Source organism: Myotis brandtii, unplaced genomic scaffold (genome assembly GCF_000412655.1).
Source record: "Myotis brandtii unplaced genomic scaffold, ASM41265v1 scaffold312, whole genome shotgun sequence".
NCBI classification, from domain to species: Eukaryota; Metazoa; Chordata; class Mammalia; order Chiroptera; family Vespertilionidae; genus Myotis; species Myotis brandtii.
In genome coordinates, this window is record NW_005361955.1 from 2,290,076 (window position 1) to 2,295,124 (window position 5,049).

Consider the following 5,049-nt stretch of genomic DNA (forward strand, 5'->3'; position numbering starts at 1 on the left):
AACATTTTTCTTAGATAATTAAGCTTAAAGAGTATGTGTAATTCGTGAATGTGGAAAGTTGACTTCATGAGTGTTATCTTTCAGTGGGGGCAGCTGCCTGCCCCGGCGGTCCTCGATAGCCTCCTTTTAATAGAGATCCTGAATCACACACAGCTTTAAGCAGTGGTGTAAGCTTTTTCTTTCCTCTTACTCATTTCCAACAGGTGTCTTCCAAAACATATGACACACTTCCTGCTGAAATTAATTTAATCATCATGACCCAGTTGTCAGCCTGGAGAAGCTTACTCAGATGATTGGAGTGTGATGCTCTTTGCCTTTGCATTTCCTTGATGACTGTGTGTTTTTATTCTAATATCTCTTTTCACCAGCTTTCAACGTTAAACTTGAGGCAGCTGATATTCCCAGGAATTAGTGACTATGTTATTGATTCCGGACTACAGGGGGGGAAAATAGAGTTTAAAATCCTTTGTGTGACTGGCTTCTTTTACTTAGAGTGTTTTCAAGCTTCATTCATCTGGTAGCATGTTTCAGTACTTCATTCCTTTTTGTTGCTGAATAAGATGGCATTGTAGAGATATACCACATTTTTATCCATTCATCAGATGATGGAGATTTGGGTTGTTTTCACTTTTTTGGCTATTCAGAATAGTGCTACTGTGAACATTCATGTGCAAGTTTTTGAATGAACATGTTTCATTTCTCTTGGGTATATACCTAGGAGTGGAATTGCTGGGTCATATAGTAACTATGTTTAACCCTTTGAGAAACTATCAGACTGTTTCCAAAGTGGCTGAACCCTTTTATATTCCCACCAGCAGTCTCCACATCCTCCGGTACTTTTCATTATCTGACTTCTTACCCACCCTGTGGGTGTGAAATGATATCTCATTGTGGTTTTGATTTGCATTTCCTTGATGACTGTGTGTTTTTATTCTAATATCTCTTTTCACCAGCTTTCCTATCTATATCCTCCCAAACCAGGCTGTGGCTGTCACATTTCATTATTGCCAATGTGGTTGCTGTACCTAAAAAGCCTTTCAATTCCCTTCTAAAAACTGCTTTCCATCTACTATGGGCCAGGATTCCATATATCCCAGCTTGTCAGGATTATATCCAACGTGAGATTAAATGGGTTCTGGATGAGGCCCTGCCATGAAGTAAGATATGTGCTTGCACTTTGTGACTGCTGATCTAGCAGCTTTGCAATGATTCTGCTTAAACCCCCGATTTTATGAAAAAGAAGAAGGAAAGCAGAAAGGGAGGGAGGGAGAGAGAGTGAGAAAGAGAAAAAGAGGGAGAAAGGGAGGAAGAGGGAAGCGTGGCTTTCTACTAGTGGGCTTGGTTGGCCCAAGTCTTAATGCAGGTGTCCTCCCTCTCCTTGCTTCATGCCTGGTACCCTTCACTCCTCTGGACCTTTGCATGTGCTGTTCCTTTTTGCAGTGACCCCTCCCCCCACTCCACTTGTCTGCCTGGCAAGCTCTTATTCATTCTTTTTTAAAATATATATATTTTATTGATTTTTTACAGAGAGGAAGGGAGAGAGATAGAGTTAGAAACATCGATGAGAGAGAAACATCGATCAGCTGCCTCCTGCACACCCCCTACTGGGGATGTGCCTGCAACCAAGGTACATGCCCTTGACCAGAATCGAACCTGGGACCCTTCAGTCTGCAGGCCGACGCTCTATCCACTGAGCCAAACCAGTTAGGGCCTTATTCATTCTTTTATTTAACTCTTTATTAAAGAATTTTTCAGCCAAAGGCAAAAAATGAATAGTATAATAAACCCCAATCAACAATTACCAACATGTGGGTCAATCTTTCTTCATCCTTACCTGCCCTCCAGTCCCTACTCCCCTCAAACTGGATCCTTTTGAAGCAAATACTAGAGAGCATACATTATTTGTCCACTTTGATTCTTTTATTTATTTATTTTTGGTCAAATGTTCTTTTTATTAAGGTGAAAATCATGTAACATAAAATTAATCATTTTAGCCCAGCTGGTTTGGCTCAGCTAGGCTGTAACAAAACGTTGCCACTTCCATGCTTGCTGTCACCTTCATACTTCTGCACATGAAGTTCCCACTGTCCCTCTGTCCACTTCGGATTTCTATTCTTCCTTCAGGCACCCTCTCTTCTCAGAAGTCTTCCCGAACCAACCTTTCTCCCCTCACTATTTCCCCAAACAGAGCAGTGAAGCTGCTTCTCAGCTGTGCTGGGCCTTTGTAACAACCACAGGGTGAGTTGGGTGGTGCAGACCTGCAGGGCTGTGAGGGGAACTCAGGGAGGGCGAGCTCCTCTTCTCAGATAGGCTACGGCAAGGGCTGTGGAGCCCCTATCCCACAAAGGCGCCTCAGGATGCTTCCAGCTTTGGAGAGGGAGATACCAGGTATGAAACAATCAGTGATTGAGGTAGAAATCTCCTGGTTTATGGGACAAGTACTCAGAGGAACTTGAATCATCCGGAGGCCAGCATTCCAAGGGTTCCCCACGCTTCAGACCCAGCTCTCTGGTGCCACCTGTTGGAGAACTGCAAATTGCTTTACTGATGGGCACCTTCCCTGCCCGCAAAGAATTTGGGAATAGTCTTACATGTTTTAAAGTTGACATTTACAATATAAATGTTTAAACAGTTGCAAAGGATGTATTGGCCAGGGTATTTTAAATACTGACATTGTAAGGTTAAACGGTTTCGTCACTGTAGTACAGCCAATGAATCTAAAGATAGTGAGTGAATACCCACTGTCACCCCTATGGGAAGTACACGAACAAGCTCTTCCATATTAATGAGGTTTTACCTTATTTTTCTCTTTGATCTTGTGTTCAATTCTACTGTCCCCACAGTTTTAGCCTAAATTAAAATTTTTCTGTGACCATAAGCCACTAAGTGTTTAAAAATGTTCTCCTGGAAAGTTTTAATGACAAATATTAGTATGCAGTTGATCAAAACAACATAAATATATTACAAATATTGATATTTATTCAGCAAAATATTAGAATGTATTTTATGAGTTGACTGGGTTTCCCCCATTTTGTGTACCAATGGATAAATACTTCTTTTTTCAAGACGGTGTACAGCTTCATCTCTCCCTAGTTCTCATTCTTACAGGCAAAGCACTCAGAAGTCCCGGGACATAAATAATGGAAGAGAATGGAGGGAGTATGGAGCCTTGTCATGCCAGTATTTTAAATCAATAATATTATATCAACAAGAATTGTTTTTTTGCTGCATGGATGACAGGTAAATGAGGGTTTATTATACTAGTTCCTCTGCTTTTGTGTTTGTTTCCATTTTACTGTACATAGTAAAAGTTAAAGAAATTATGATTAACCTCTATTAGTTGACAAGAAAATTAGACCCTCCTGCAGTTGTGTTGCAAGTGAAAAATGGGAACTATGTACTTGACTGGCTAAAGGATTTATTTCCCAGTCTTTGGAGCCGTTCTTCTCTCCAGATCCAGCACAAGACTTCCAACTGGCCTTTTGTCAGCCTCGGGCAGGCTGGGGCGTTTGCCTTTCTTTCCCAAAGCTAGAAGCTTTCTCTAGGAGTGGGTCCATCTGAAGACGGTGGTGGGTGACCCATTTCCCCAATGGGTCAGGCCGAGAAGGAGAGAAAGATTCCATCTCAGAATACAAGTGCATTCTCTCTCCCCTCCAGCCTCTCCCATGCACCCTGCCCAGAACCTGGCACCTTTCAGTGGAGGGAACAAGGGACCTGCCCGGGGGCATGGGGTTAAGAAGGGTGAGGCTGGAACTATTTCCATCATCTTCTGCGAGATACTTCAGCCCAGGAAAGTTTAACTAAAGTGAATTAATTTCTTTCTTTTTTAAAAAAATCCTCATCCGAGAATGTGTTTTTGTTTTTGTTTTTTTGTGTGTGTATTTTTTTTTAATTGACTTGAGAGAGAGGAAAGGAGAGAGAATCGTGCATCGGTAGGCACCCCAACTGGGGGTTGAACCCACAACCTAGGTATGTACCCTGACCTGGAATTGAACCTGCAACCTTTTGGGGTCCAGGAGGGTGCGTCAACCAACTGAACCGCCAGTCCAGAGTGCGAATTAATTTCAATTAAAACAAAAGCAAACAATTAAAAGTGATAGTGGAGTGGGGTGGGTGGAGCAGGGGTAGGGGAAACACTATAAAAGACCTCCTTGGGATAACTGGCAATATTTGCATACGGTTTTGCAGATTAAGTAATGGTATTGCATCCTAATTAAATCACCCGATCTTGAAAACTCTGCTGTGGTTGTGCAATAGAATGTCCTTGCTCTTGGGGAAATACACACGGAATGGTTTAGGGTTCAAGGCGCATCACATCTGCAACTTCCTCTTTGATGCTCGGAGGGGGGCTTGAACGTGCAGAGAGGGGGTCAAAATGCTAAAACTTGGTGAATTCGGTTAAGAAGAGCGTCCAAGCCTTCTCCGTACTGTTCTCACAACTTTGTAACGGAAATTATTTCAAAGCACACTCTGACGCGGCAAGCCTGGTCTCTGTCGCCGCCTGGTGGCTATGGCGGGGAGCGCACCCTAGGGTCCGAGTCCTTTCAACTCGCCGCCTCTGGCAGCGGCTCCCCACTTCCCTGTGCAGAGCGTCCCCGGGAGGACAGGTTTGATTTCGCCTCGTAGTTGGGTCCGTCTGGCTTTGTGAGCCACTGCAGGCGCATTTCTTGTGCAACCAAAGTGAAGGCACATTCATCTTGGTGTGAGGGAAGTCAGGATGTCAGGGCTTCCAACCCAGAAGCTTTCTACGACGAGGGAAACTGAGGCCCAGAGAGGGCCGGGGCAGCTGTGGTTTGGGGGAGCGGGGGGGCTGAAGGCTCCAAGGAGGTGTGTATTGGGGGTGCCAGTGGTGGCCCTTCTCTCTGGTGACAGCGTGCACTGTCAGAGAAAAGAGTGCGACACTGCGGGGCGAGGGGTGCTGAGGGGCTCGTGGGCACTCACAGCGCCGACGCCAAGCTCGGAGATCCCAGGAGAGCCGTCCCGTCCAGTGCGGGGACCTCGCCTTTCCAAGCGAGGAGGGACAGCTCGGGCTGGAGATTCTCGGGGCGC